At 42.3% G+C, this 15,098-nt stretch overlaps 1 protein-coding gene across 4 annotated transcripts in view; it reads right to left on the bottom strand.

The window, feature by feature from the left end:
- Nucleotides 1–14,243, bottom strand: part of BTBD10 (BTB domain containing 10) — a 101,085-nt gene extending 86,842 nt beyond the window's left edge. For 2 of the 4 annotated variants that reach the window (XM_021083307.1, XM_021083309.1), the window contains exon 1: nucleotides 14,067–14,243. The gene's annotated coding sequence lies outside the window, so the exon portion shown is untranslated. The remainder of the gene's footprint in view (nucleotides 1–14,066) is intronic. The other 2 variants (XM_003122969.6, XM_005661121.3) reach the window with 2 other exon arrangements.

Raw genomic sequence — 15,098 nt, 5'->3', positions numbered from 1 at the left:
CCAAGGACAGATGAAAATTTACAGAGCTACTACCTATAAAAACAACCTGAAGATTAGCAGAAAATTAGCAGAAAAAATTTTCCACAACTAATGACATAAAGGAACTATAATGAGACAGGTAGAAGGGGCTGAGACACGGTATTGTCAGGACCCACATCTTTTGGGAGAAATATCACAACTAGTCCTCCCCAAGGAGCAATGGGTTTGAGTCCCACATCAGATTCCCCAAGCCCGGGGGGTCTTACAGCAGAAAACAAGCCCCCAGAACATCCAGATTTGAAACAAAGACAGCTTATGTTTGGGAACACTGTGTGAGTTGGGGAACGTATGTGGGAACTGACCCTCTACTCTTAAAGGGAGCACACAAAATCTCAACATGCTCCAGGTCCCAGAGCAAAGGCAGTAAGGAACCTAGGTGAGATCCACTTGCTAACCTTGAAGAGCCTCCCAGAGAGGCAAAAGGCAGATGAAGAAGGAAATGACAACAGCCATTTGGGGGAGATTGTTCTACCATGACACTAATGCAGGCAAGCATCATTTTGGGAAAGGCTTCTATATTAGTGCCAAGGACCCAACACCAACCTTCAATAAACCAGCACTGCCCCTGGCCCACCAGGCCCTCCAGACAGCCATGTAAGAAGCCTACATCAAGCTCTAGGAGGCTTGCAGCCAAGACATAAGGCACACCTCATAGCAAACTGGACAGAAGCCAGCCCTGTCTACTAGCACACTCACAGTGGCCAGCCCCAAAAGTTCATATAGCCCACAGAATGGGCACCTACAGAGCAAGCATGTAGCTCTAGTGACCAGAGTAGACTGTGTTGCCAGGCCACAGACAACATCTCCTACATAGGGCCTCCTCTCCAAGAGCAGGAAATATAAGCAACAAATATAATACACTGAAAGAAACACAGAGATCTGGCCAAATGAGGAGACAGAGGATTATATTCCAAATGAATAAACACGACATAACTTCGAGAAAAGAACTAAATGAAGATGAGCAATCTACCCGATGGAAGAGTTCAACATAGCAACCATAAAGACATTCAACAAACTCAGGAGAAGAATGGATAGATAGAGAAGTTTAACAAATGGAAATATGAAGAAGTATCAAATAGAGCTAAAAAAATACAATAATTGGGAAAAGATTAAGACAGTGGAGGAGTAATATGTGGCACTCACCTTCTCCCAAAAACACATCAAAAAAAAAAAAAAACCCATCTACATATAGAACAATTCACAAAGAATATTTACTGAAAGCTAGCAGAAGACTAAACCTCCAAAAAGAGCAGGAAACCCTCCACATAACTGGGTAGAATGAAAGGAAAATAGAGAGAAAAAAAAAAAAAGAAAAAGGAATAAGGACAAGACGAGCACTCCTGAGAGGGAGCTGTGAAAGAGGAAAGGAACCCACTCCCTGGTAAGCCACCTAACAGGGAAATCAGCCAAGATGGAGGGACCTCAAAGCTACAGAAAATGCACACCAGCTGGACTGAGGAGGGCAAAGCAGAGGGAGAGACGAAAAGACAATTGGTGCCACAGCCCCTGGACACAAAAGCCTGAGACACGTGGGCAGGGGCTGGGTGCTGAGACTCAGGCTCCAGAGGTCAGTTCTGGGGAGAGAACTAGGGTTGGCAGTGTGAAGACAGCCTAAGAAAGGTAGGGAGTGGTGCACCAAGGGCTGGGGAATGGAGTGCCACAGCAAAGGGAACGGGGGTGGAGGTCTGGGCCTGCAGGAGAGGCAAGGTGCCATTGTTGGGGAGGGCAGGCTACAGGCAGCAAGGTACCTCTTGTGTGGGCTATGGGTGATGGCCCCTCATGCATCTGGTACAGGTGGCAGTGCCTCCTTTTCTGGATAAGCATGATGGCATGCTACTTACATGGTCTACAGGCAGCAAGGGCAAACCACCGCAGTTATCTCTGACTCCACAGGTGGGTGTGGCCTTCCACCACTAGGCTTCCATGAGCAGACACCATCTACAGCCCCAGTCACCTCAGAGGATGGCAGAGAGGAGGGCACTGCAACCAAGTACCACCCATTGTTGTTCTCACTCCCCTGGGAACACACACGCCCTAACACTGCCACTACAAATGCTCTGGGCACCACCTAAACCTGACTGACAGTCACTACCACTTCCTAGGGCCCTGCAACTAGGAGAAGCCTGTGCCATCTTCCCAAGGGTCCTCGTCACAGTCAACAGTCCAGCAACCAGGGGCCTATCAAAGGGATAACAGCCTGCACACACTGAGGAAAAGGACAGCAAGTATCCAAAGTCTCACACCAAAAATAAATAGTAAGCCCTCACAAAATACCCAGGGGGGCTCTCAGATATAAATAGTCCTCTAAGACTACAGTAGTTGTTTTCCCTAAACTCACAGAACACAAAAAATAGAACCAAATTGAAGCAACTCAGGAACCACTCCCAGTTAAAACAACAGGAGAATTCACTTGAGCTGAACAGAAAAAAAGAAAGAGAATGTTTTTTTTTTTAATTAGGATAGTTTAAGAAACCTGGGACATCAAGCATACAAACATTATAGGGTCCCAGAAGAAGGAGGAGAAAAGAGCAGGGAACTTACCTGAAGATACAATAGTTGAAATCTTCCCTAACCTAAGAAAGGGAAGACATTTAGGTCCAGTCAGCAAAGAAAAGTCCCAAACAATATGAAACCAAGAGGTCCAAACCAATACAAATTAAAAAAAAAATGGCAAAAAATTAAAGATAGAAAATCTTAAGAACAGTGAAAGAAAAGTAACTAGTTACATAAAGAAACTTCAAAAGACTAAGAGCTGACTCTTCAGAAGAAACTGCAGGTGAGAAGGGAATGGCATGATATATTCAAGGTGAGGAAAGGAAAAAAAAAACCTACAACCAAGAATACTCTACTAGCACGGTTATCATTGAGATTTGAAAGAGAAATAGACTTTAATGGACCAGTGAAAACTAAAAGAGGTCAGCAACTCTAAACTGGTTTATAGGAAATGCTGAAAGAACTTCTCTAACTGGAAAAGAAAAGGGTGCTGCTAGAAATATGAAAATTATGAAAAGAAAAATATTGCATTGTAAAGGCAAACATACAGTAAAGGTAGTAGATCAATAATTATAAACCTAGAAGGAAGACTAAATACAAAGGTAGTCAAATAAAACTATATCAATAATAAGATACAAAACCAAAAAGATTTAAAATGTCAGGAGTTTCCATCATAGCTCAGCAGTAACAAATCTGACCACTATCCATCAGGACACAGGTTTGATCCCTGGCCTCGCTCAGTGGGTTAAGGATCCTGCACTGCCAAGAGCTGTGGTGTAGGTTACAGCTCAGATCTGGTATTGCTGTGGCTGTGGCATAGGCCAGTGGTTACAGCACCTATTTGACCCCTAGCCTGGGAAACTCCATGTGCCACAGGTGCAGCCCTAAAAAAAATCAAAAAATAAAATAAAATATGATGTCAAAAATATTAAATGTGTAGGGGGTAAAATTAAGGTTGTTAGAATGTGTTCAAGATTAAGACTGATCACGGAGTTCTCGTCGTGGCGCAGTGGTTAACGAATCCGACTAGGAACCATGAGGTTGCGGGTTCGGTCCCTGCCCTTGCTCAGCGGGTTAACGATCTGGCGTTGCCATGAGCTGTGGTGTAGGTTGCAGACGCAGCTCGGATCCCGCGTTGCTGTGGCTCTGGCGTAGGCTGGCAGCTACAGCTCCGATTAGACCCCTAGCCTGGGAACCTCCATATGCCGCGGGAGCGGCCCAAGAAATAGCAACAACAACAACAACAACAAAAAAAAAAAGACAAAAGACCAAAAAAAAAAAAAAAAAAAAAAAAAAAGATTAAGACTGATCAACTTACAAGTGTGTGTGTGTATACATATATAGTTATATATTAACCCCATGGTAACCATAAAAACCTGTAAAAGATACACACAAAAAAGGAAATTCAAACTTAATAGTCATCAAACCACAAAAGAGCCAAAGAAAAAGAGAACTACAACGAACTATAAAAACAAGCAGCAAACCAAAAAAAAGCCAATAAGCATATACCTATCAATAACTAATGTAAATGGGAGCTCCCGCTGTGGCACAATGGGACTGGCAGCATCTTGGGAGTGCTGGGATGTGGGTTCCATCCCTAGCCCAGCACAGTGGGGTAAGGATCCAGCACTTCCATAGCTGTGGCGTAGGTCAAGACTGCAGTTTGGATCTGATCCCTGGCCTGGGTGCTCCACATGCCATGGGGCAGTCGAAAAATGGAAAAAAATGCTCCAATCAAAAGACATAGTGGGAGTTCCCTGACATTGCAGTGGGTTAAGGATCCAGTGCTGTCACCACTGTGGCCACAGGTTTGATCCCTGGCCTGGGAACTTCCTCATACTGCAGGTGTGGCCAAAAAAAAAAAGACTGAGTGGTTGGGAGGTCCCTGATGGTCTAGTGGTTAGGACTCAACAGTTTTACCACTTTGACCCAGGTTAAATCCCTGGTCTAGGAGCTAATGTCTCACATCAAGCTGCTGCATGCCACAGCCAAAAAAAAAAAAAAAAAAAAAAAAGATAGAGAGGCTGAATGGATTTTTTTTTGGGGGGGGGGCTCTTTTTGCCATTTCTTGGGCCGCTCCTGCGGCATATGGAGGTTCCCAGGCTAGGGGTTGAATCAGAGCTATAGCCACCGGCCTGTGCCAGAGCCACAGCAACGCGGGATCTGAGCCGCATCTGCAACCTACACCACAGCTCACACCAGCACTGGATCCTTAACCCACTGAGCAAGGGCAGGGATGGAACCTGCAACCTCATGGTTCCTAGTCGGATTTGTTAACCACTGAGCCAAGACAGGAACTCCTGAATGGATTTTAAAAAAGAAAATCATATATATGCTGTGCCAAAAAGAAACTCAGATCTAAAGATATATAAAGATATAGATAGATAGATAGATAGATAGATAGATAGATAGATAGATAGAAAGAAACTTCAGATCTAAAAACATACAGACTGTGACTTAGGGGATGGGAAAAAGGATTCTGTGCAATTGGAAACAAAAAGAAAGCTACAGGAGCAATACTTACATCAGACAAAATGACAAAAGTAAAAAAAGGACACTACATAATGACAAAAGGATCACTCCAACAAGAAAATATAGCAACTGTAAATATATATGCACCCAACATAGGAGGACCTAAATACATAAAAGAAATATTAACAAACACAAAGGAAGAAACTGACAATAATACAATAGCAGACTTTAACAATTCCACTTATATCAATGGATAGATCACCCAGACAGAAAATCAGTAAAGAAACAGTGGCCTTAACTAACACGCTAGAAAAGATGCCCTAATAGATATGCACAAAACATTTCATCCAAAAGCAGCACAATACACAGTCTTTTCAGTGCAAATGGATAAATCACAAGCTAGGCCACAGAACAAACCTCAAAAAATTTAAGAATACTGCAATCCTATCAAGCATCTTTTTGACAACAGTATGAAACTAGGAACCAACTACAAGAAAAAAACTACAAAGACATAAATGTATGAAGGCTAAAAAAACATGCTACTCAATGACCAATGGTTTTCTGAAGAAAGCAGAGAGGAAATTTAAATTAAAAAAAAAAAAAAAACGGAGACAAATGAAAATGTAAACACAACAATCCAAATCTCTGGTACACATCAAAAGCAGTCTCAAGAGAGAGTGATATAAGCCTACCTCAGGAAACAAGAAAAATCTTAAATTAACAACCTAACATTACACCTAAGGAAACTAGAAAAAGAAAAAACCTAAATTAGAAGGAAAATTACTACAAGGAAAGAAGCCATAAAGATCAGAGCAGGAGTTCCCGTCGTGGCGCAGTGGTTAACGAATCCGACTAGGAACCATGAGGTTGCCGGTTCGATCCCTGCCCTTGCTCAGTGGGTTAACGATCCGGCGTTGCCGTGAGCTGTGGTGTAGGTTGCAGACGCTGTTCAGATCCTGTGTTGCTGTGGCTCTGGTGTAGGCCGGTGGCTACAGCTCCGATTCAACCCCTAGCCTGGGAACCTCCATATGCCGCGGGAGCGGCCCAAGAAATAGCAACAACAAAAAAGACAAAAGACAAAAAAAAAAAAAAAAAAAAAAAGATCAGAGCAGAAGTAAATAGACTAAAAACAAACATAAAAAAACAAATGAAATTAAGAGTAGTTCTTTGAAAAGATGAACTAAATTGATGAACCTTTAGCTAGACTCTTCAAGGAAAAAAAAAGGGGCCCAAATAAATAAAATCAGAAATGGAAGAGAACTTAAAACAGACACCACAGAAACACAAAGGATCTTAAAAGATCAGTAAGAATAGTTACATGCCAATAAAATGGACACCTAGAAGAAAAGGATAAATTCCTAGAAATATACACTCTCCCAACCTTGAATCATTAAGAAATAGAAAGTATGAAGAGACCAATTACCAGTAATAAAATTGAATTAAAAAAACAATAAACTCCCAAAAAACAAAAGTTGAGGACCAGACCACTTTACAAAACATTTAAAGAAGAGTTAACGCTCCTCCTTCTCAAACCATTCCAAAAAAAAAACTGAAGAGGAAGGAATACTTCTCAACTCATTCTACAAGACCAGTATAACTCTGATACCAAAACCATACAAAGATACCACAAAAAAAGTAAATTACATGCCAATATCTCTGATGAACACAGATGTAAAAATCTCAATAAAACATGAGTAGGAGTTCCCACTGTGGTGCAGTGGGTTAAACATCCAATCAGTCACTCTGGAGGCACAGGTTCAATTCCCAGCCTGGCACAGTGGGTTAAAAGGATCCAGTGTTGCCAAAGCTATGGCATAGGTTGCAGCTGTGGCTCAGATTCAATTCCTGCTGAGGAACTTCCATATGCCACAGGTGTGTCCATAAGTTAAATATATGTGTGTGTGTGTGTGTGAGCAAACTGAACTCAACAATACATAACAAGGATCATACACCATGACAAGATAGTATTTATTCCATGGATGCAAAGATTTTTCAATATATATAAACCAACCAATGTGATATAACACATTAACAAACTGAATAAAATTCATATTATCTCAATAGATGCAGAAAAAGCTTTATTATCTCAATAGATACAGAAAAAGCTTTTGACAAAATTAAACATTCATTTATGATAACAAAGTGGGTACAGAGGGAACATACTTCAATATAACGAAGGCTGTTTATGACAAAACCACAGCCAACATCACACTCAACAGTGAAAAGCTGAAAGCATTTCCTCTAAGATCAAGAACAAAACAAGGAGGCCACTCTCACCACTTTGATTCAACATAGTATTGGAAGTCCCAGCCACAGCATTCAAACAAGAAAAAGAAATACAAGGAATCCAAATTAAAAAGGAAAAGGTAAAACTGCTCCAGTTCACAAGTTGACATGAAATATGTCACCATTTACAGAAAATCCTAAATATGCTACAAAAAACTATTAAACAAATACAGTAAAGTTTTAAGATACAAAATTAATACACAGAAATATGTTGCACTTCTATACACTAACAATGAGCTATCAGAGAAAGATTCACTACTCACAATTGCATCAGGAGTTCCCACCGTGACACAGCAAAAACAAATCCGACTAGGAACCATGAGGTTGTAGGTTCAATCCCTGGCCTTCCTCAGTGGGTTAAGGATCCCACATTGCTATGGCTGTAGTGTAGGCTGGCAGCTGTAGCTCCAATTCAACCCCTAGCCTGGGGAACCTCCATATGCCGTGGGTGCAGCCCTAATAAAGCAAAAAACAAAACAAAACAAACAAACAAAAAAAAACCCCAAAAAATTGCATCAAAAAGATTAAAATAGGAGTTCCCATTGTGGCGCAGTGGTTAATGAATCCAACTAGGAACAGTGGGTTGCAGGTTCGATCCTTGGCCTTGCTCAGTGGGTCGGGGATCCGGCGTTGCCATGAGCTGTGGCGTAGGTCACATACACAGCTCGGATCCCGAGTTGCTGTGGCTCTGGCATAGGCCAGCAGCTATAGCTCCAGTTAGACCTCTAGCCTGGGAAGCTCCATAGGCCACAGGAGTGGCCCTAGAAAAGGCAAAAAAAAAAAAAAAAAAAAAGATTAAAATACCTAGGAATACATCTCAAGAGATGAAAGACCCGAACCCAGAAAACTATACAACAATGATGAAGGAAACTGAAGACAGTGCAAAAAAATGGAATGATCTACCACAGCCACAGATTGGAAGAATTAAAATGTTAAAGTATGTTAAAATGACCATACTACCCAAGGCAATTAGCAGAGTCAATACAATCTCTATTAAAATGCCAATGGCATTTTTCAAAAAACTGGAACTAACAATTCTAAAATTTGTATGGAAATACAAATGATCCCAAAACACTCTTGAGAAAGAAGAACAAAGCTGGAGGTATCATACACCCTGATTTCAAATTATATCTACAAAGCAATAGTAATCAAAACAGTATGGTACTGGCATAAAAAGAGACCCATGAACAGAACAGAGAATCCAGAAATGAACCCCCACTTAGTGGGTGAACCCACACTCAGTCAATCTACAACAAAGGAGGCAAGAATATATATAATAGGTAAAAGATAGCCTCTTCAATAAAGTGTTGGAAGAACTGGACAGCTACATGAAAATGAGTCAAACTTGACTAATTTCTCATAGCATATACAAAAACAAATTAAAAATGGAACAGAGACTTAAATGTAAGACATATTTCCAAAGAAGAACAGCTGGCCAACAGACACATGGAAAGATGTTCAACATCACTCATCATATTAAAAATCACAGTGAGATAACACCTTAGACCTTTCAGAAAGGCTATTATCAAAAATAAATGAATAACAGGAATTCCTATTGTGGCACAGGAGAAACAAATCCTACTAGTATCCATGAGGATGTGGATTTGATCCCTGGCCTCGCTCAGTGGGTCAGGGATCCAGCATTGACATGAGCTGTGGTATAGGTTACAGATACGGCTCAGATCACGCACTGCAATGATGAAACAGACAAGGGCATAATATCCAAAATATACAAACAACTCATACAACTCCACGACAAAAAAATAAACAACCCAATTTAAAAATGGGTAGAAGACCTAAATAGACATTTCTCCAAAGAAGACATACAGATGGCCAACAGGCACATGAAAAATTGCTCAACATTACTCATTATTAGAGAAATACAAATCAAAACTACAAAGAGGTACCACCTCACAACAGTCAGAATGGCCATCATTAACAAGACAGCAAACAGCAAATGCCAGAGAGAATGTGGAGAAAAGGGAACCTTCCTACACTGACTGTTGGTGGGAATGTAAATTGGTACAACCACTATGGAAAATAGTACAGAGTTACCTCAGAAAACTAAGTATAGAACTACCATGTGATCTAGCAATCCCACTCTTAGGCATATATACAGACAAAACTTTCACTGAAAAAGATACATGCACACAAATGTCCACTGTAGCACTATTCACAATAGCCAAGACATGGAAACAACCTAAATGTCCACTGACAGATGAATGGATTAAAAAGATGTGGTACATATACACAATGGATACTACTCAGCCATAAAAAAGATAAACTGATGTCATTCCCAGCAACATGGATGGAACTAGAGATTCTCATCTCTAGTCAGAAGTCAGAAAGAGAAAGACACCACATGGTTAAAAATCTGGAGTTCCTATCATTGCTCAGCAGAAAAGAATCTAGTATTCATGAGGATGTGTGTTCGATACCTGGCCCCACTCAGTGGGTTAAGGATGTGGCATTGCATGAGCTGTGGTGTAGGCTGCAGACACGTCTCGGCTAGGATTTAGCGCTGTTGTGGCTGTGGCATAGGCCAGCAGATACAGCTTTGATTCGAACCCTAGCCTGGGGAATCTCCATATGCCACGGATGCGGCCCTAAAAAGCAAAACAAAGCAAAACAAAACAAGGCAGGTCTTGGTTTCAAGATGCTAAAGTAAACCAGAGCAAGCCATAGTAGGGGAAATGCAACATTAACTTAAAATCTAAATAAACATTCAGGAGTTCCCGTCGTGGCGCAGTGGTTAACGAATCCGACTGGGAACCATGAGGTTGCGGGTTCGGTCCCTGCCCTTGCTCAGTGGGTTAACGATCCGGCGTTGCCGTGAGCTGTGGTGTAGGTTGCAGACATGGCTCGGATCCCGCGTTGCTGTGGCTCTGGTGTAGGCCGGTGGCTACAGCTCCAATTGGACCCCTAGCCTGGGAACCTCCATATGCCGCGGGAGCGGCCCAAGAGATAGCAAAAAGACAAAAAAAAGAAAAAAAAAAAAAAAAGACAAAAGACTAAAATAAAATAAAGCTATTTAAAATAAATAAATAAATAAATAAACATTCAAGATTTAAAAAAAAAAGTTTAATTCTCCTCTCTTCATTAATGAACGTCTATAGCTACCTCTTTCTCCCTTACTGTGGGTTCATAACAAATAAAGAAAAAACAACAAAAAAAAGGGAGTCAGACAGATAAAGATAAAAATATAGCTGAAACCAGTAGACAAAAAAAAGCTTTCCATTACTTCAACTGTAAATTCCACTTAGAACTGTAGATGTTTCATTTCCTTCTTCCTCATAGGGTCCAATCTGCTCAGAGCTACATACAAAAGAGCAGCAAGTGTATGTCCTAGGAATTGACAGCTCCAAAAATAGAACCAGAAGATACTGAACAAAAGCATACTCAATCCCTTCTCCAGGCCTCACCTAATCCTCCCTTGGGAAGGTATCTCACTCAGGGAGAGGAAAAAAGGGGAAAGCAACTTCCAAGAGAGAACTTTCTCACTTTACAAGTCCTGTAGAAACATGGGGAGAGGAAAATGATGGTTCCTCCTTCACCAAATGTAATCTCCAAAAAAACACAACAGATTCTTTAGAATGTTTTTAAAACTCTCAAAGAGGAACACCTCATAAACATAATACACTTCTCCTATTTCACTTCCCAAACCAGAGACAGGGATTGGATGAATAGATGTTAGACTAACTTAAACTGAGAAGGCTGTGCTAAAAAAAATAAAATTAAGTGTGAACTCCCAAAGGAGCCGTGATTAAAAATCAATATTCTACAAAAGTCAGAACTCTGTAAAACTGCAGAGTAAACAAAGTATTTCTCTACCACTTTATCTTCTTTTTTAAAACTCTCCCTCACCTAGCCTCCTTTCTCACACTAACCCCCATCAAAAACCTTCACTTTGCCCTCTACATGCATAAGGTTCACTTCTTAGGACTAACCTCTAAACTCCCATTCTCCACAGCCCAACTAAGTATGAATCAGATTATGTGATTAAAGTGCTTCCCACTAATTGAGTAAATGTGATTTAATCCCACAGGTTTCAATTCCACAAATATCATTTAAGCACCGCTATGTATAATGCACTGTTTATAATCAAAGTACCCATTCTCCTCACACAAAAAAACTAGTTAAATCAATCTTTTAACAGACAGTGTGAGAGAGAAGCACATGAGTACCTGCTTCAAATCATACTCTCCCCTTCCCATTTCCTCCCATCCTGATGCCCTGTCCACCCAACACATCTGCTAGAGAATAAAATCCAAGGAATCAATATAGCATTCAACAAAAGTCAATGACTTTGAAGAAAACAGCAAACAATAAATATTCAAAACCACAGATGAGTTGTAGAGGGTCTTCTAGATTTATTTTACATACTAACCATAGGTACAATAAAGAGCTTCTGAATAAATATTATTTCCTTACAAGATATCTATAAATCAGCTTTGTTCAGAATCCTGAATTACTAAACCATATATACTGAGAGAGTTTTTCTTCAGTTAATTCCACAGTTAAAACATTAATAAGTATCAATTTGCCTAACCATATGTAAAGGCTATTACACTTGGCTCTTAAACTTATCTACCGTTTTCAATTAGAGTTCATTAACGTTTTCCCCCAAGTCCTCCCAGGTTTGAAATTCCAAACTAATTGGCATTCTTGTTTTATATTTTCTTTTCAGTTGTAAAATTTATTCTTACTTATAACAGAGGTCCAAATCTGGAGAGTAGCATACAACTACTGACAGGTTTGACTTTGATGGGGCCACATGAAGTCACTTTTAACTGTTTCAACTAGCTGTCAATATTTTCAAGAGTCAGGAGACTTCACGTAAAAATCCAGATTTCCTGTGTTCTCTTCAGAAGGCTAAAGTCTGTGCTCATATTCATTATGGCACTAATCAAGTGAACCTCTTAAATGAGGCATAAACTCCCTATTGTATTTCACTCATTCTAATTTTCGAATGCCTGGTACCTGAAGGCAAGTGAGTTTGCTATTCAGAACCTATTCCTCTGAAAGGTGCCTAATATTTTCCAGACCACTTCAACACTTCACCAAGTCACTTCAATGTAAAAAGACAAAAAGCCATATTGGTTTGCAACTTCATAGTTAATAAAAAAAAATTTCAAAAAGTTTAAAAGGGTGAGAGAGAAAAAAATTAGGACTGGTTGAAGAGTGACATACAGAATGTAAAGAGCCTGTATCGAGTTCCTGTTGTGGCTCAGCGGAAATAAATTTGACTAGTAAGCCTGAGGACGTGGGTTCGATCCCTGGCCTCATTCAGTGGGTTAAGAATCCGGAATTGCCATGAGCTGTAGGTTGCAGACGTGGCGCCCATCCTGCCAGCAGGATGTAGCTCCGATTTGACCCCTAGCCTGGGAACCTCCACATGCCACAGGTGCAGCCCCAGAAATAAGTAATTACATAGCCCATCTGAAAGCTTTTTTGAAAATGAGGGAAAAACAGGTGAAATAATTCAAAAACATTGTCAAGCCACTGAAAGCTTTCCTGACTGAACACTACGTTACTCCATAGTTCCTCAAAACTCCAGGCTTCAGAACCTCCTTTCCATTTTCCCTTTATATATACCAACAGCAGTTAGGTCACAAACTTTGAGAAGGGAAATTTATAAAACACATTTACATCTTCAAAAACAATTCTCTTCACACACATTAATAGTCTTTATCCACCATCAAATCCTCTCCCAAGTATTTTCTACTGCTCTCAGCTTTGTATTCCAACGACAGCTACAGTTCTCATTTTCAAGGCTTGGGCTTTAGTCTTGGATGGGCTCTCCAGCACAGCAACTTTTCTGCCCCTTATACTTGCATTCCTTATTATATCCCTTATTCCAGTTTCTACAGTCTATTTCATTCAAAATTTATCCAAAACTCCCACTCTAAAAAGTCTTAATCAAGCTGGGGTGGCGGGGATACCTAGTTGTCCAAGTAAAACCAGTATACTTGATTTGTTCATTGAAATTGTTGATTTAAATAAAAGGCATGAAGGCTCTTAAAGAATAAAAAACGTTTAAATAAATTCTACCTGCCAAGTGTATAAAGTGACAAGACAGTGATGCTCTAGCATGTCTGGACTAGTGCTAAGAAAGATTAGCAGGAAATCTGTGAGATGCAGGGCATGGTCTCATTGCCCCCAGACTAACAAATTACAAATTGATGTCTCACTCTGCACCCCATTCCCAAGGATGAAGGGTGTTAGGAGACTTGCACTTGAAGAAGAAAAAAATAAGCAGCTTTTCTGTGCAAGTTTTGGGAAAACAAAGCTCTACCGCACGTGATACCGTTACAGCATAAAACCACGCAGCGCATTATCGGAGTCTCACTCTTCTTCACCCAAAGCGAGACTCGGGCCACCTTAGCCCCTATTGTGATACGCCCCCGTCAGGATGTCGCGGCGTTAGCCCAGGATGACAGAAAAGGGGCGGGGCACACGGTTTCTCTGCCCTGGGAAGGAGGGTTGAGGGTATCGCCTTCATCTCTGGGGAAAGGCCTCGGAACTCCTAACCCAAAAACAGCACTCCCGAAAGCCAAGTCCCTTCCCTACCTCTCCGAACTGGGGGCCAGAGGCCAGAGCCCAGAACCTCACCCACGGTCCCCTAGCAGGGTCCGGGACGCCCAGACCACCGCCACAGCAGCCGGGCTCTCAAGCCCAGATTCGCCCTCCGCCCCCTTCCTCCTTCGCCCCCACCAAGCCCAGCCTCCGGCGCCGCCCCCACGGAGTTCCCCAGCTAGGTCCAGTCACTCTCGAACCTGTAGTCCCTCTTGAGTGTCCAGGAACAGTCCGGGGCCAGCGACACCTCGGCTTTCTCCCCAACTAGAACCCTCGGAAAGTGTCTCTAGCGGCTGCCACTCCGGCGTCTGCGGCTACCAGGGCCGCCCCGGCAGGTTGCAGGCCGGCTCCTAAGCTTCTTCTCGCGAGAGCTCGTAGTTGGAAGAGGCGAGGCTGGCCTTGTTCTCGCGAGAATTGTGCTCCCCGCCCAGGAGTTGGGTGGGGCGAAGAGGGTGCGGGCGGTTGAGGGAGTGGCTCGCTAGGGTGGGCGCTCTGCTTGGGGGCCAGCGCCGCAAGACTGGAAGGCGCCTGTCTTCCCAGACGTCAACTCGGGATCGGCCTCGAGACTTGAGCCTGGGTGGCTAAAAGCAGAGTTACCCCAAACCTTTGAACCGCACTCTTTACTTGATTTCCTGTCACCGTTAGAAAAGAGCGGACAGCGTCTCTAGCCCAGAATTGAAGAAATACCTCAGGGACGCTGGGTTTGCTCCGGGAAAGCATTTCCCTCAACTGAGCAAACTTCAAAATCGCCTTTGCCCGCTCAGCTGGCGAGTATTAACCGGCCTGGTTTCAGGAAAGGCCGTCCTCGGGTGGGCCAGCCTCTGTCCCCCAGCATCCGCCTCTGTTTGTTTTTAAACGCTGGGTTGGCGGGAACGGTATGCCAGCTGGAACTTCTGCATTTGGGGCCCCTGCCGAAGGTCGACGGCAACCTGAATGGGGTATTGCTGCTTGTGGCAGAAGGTCGCCAGTAGTTTCAGTCATTCGGCTTCACTGAGCCTACCGTGTGTCACAAGCTGAACTACACAAACGGGAAACAATAAAAGACACGGTCTCCGCCCTCAAAGCTCACACCCTGGGGGCGAGACCTACTCGAAAACGGATAATCCCGTTACACTGTAGTAAGGGCCAACTGTGAGCTGTGAGAGGGAGTAACCGGCTCAGCCTGCCTTGTTGAGGAAGCCTCCACCAGGGAGTGACATTTGAGTGAATCTTGAGGGATGAGTAAGAGTTCC

This window comes from Sus scrofa, chromosome 2, assembly GCF_000003025.6.
Source record: "Sus scrofa isolate TJ Tabasco breed Duroc chromosome 2, Sscrofa11.1, whole genome shotgun sequence".
NCBI lineage: Eukaryota > Metazoa > Chordata > Mammalia > Artiodactyla > Suidae > Sus > Sus scrofa.
This window is presented reverse-complemented; position numbering and strand designations above follow the sequence as displayed.